This window comes from Salmo salar, chromosome 07 (assembly GCF_965601325.2).
Source record: "Salmo salar chromosome 07, fSalSal1, whole genome shotgun sequence".
Classification (NCBI taxonomy): Eukaryota; Metazoa; Chordata; class Actinopteri; order Salmoniformes; family Salmonidae; genus Salmo; species Salmo salar.
In genome coordinates, this window is record NC_138297.1 from 68294268 (window position 1) to 68295000 (window position 733).

Below are 733 nucleotides of genomic sequence, written 5' to 3' on the forward strand. Positions count from 1 at the left end.
TACACACATCACATCACACACACACACATCACATCACACATACACACACATCACATCACACACACACACATCACATCACACATACACACACATCACATCACACATACACACACATCACATCACACATACACAAGTACACATTACACACACACACACATCACATCACACATACACACACATCACATCACACACACACACACATCACATCACACATACACACACATCACATCACACATACACACACATCACATCACACATACACACACATCACATCACACATACACACACATCACATCACACACATCACATCACACATACACACACATCACATCACACATACACAAGTACACATTACACACACACACACACACACACACACACACATCACATCACATCACACACACACACACATCACACACACACATCACATCACATCACATCACATCACACATCCACACACATCACATCACACATACACACACATCACATCACACATACACACACATCACATCACACATACACACACATCACATCACACATACACACACATCACATCACACATACACACACATCACATCACACATACACAAGTACACATTACACACACACACACACACACACATCACATCACATCACACACACACACACATCACATCACACACACACACACACATCACATCACACATACACACACATCACATCACACATACACACACATCACATCACACATACA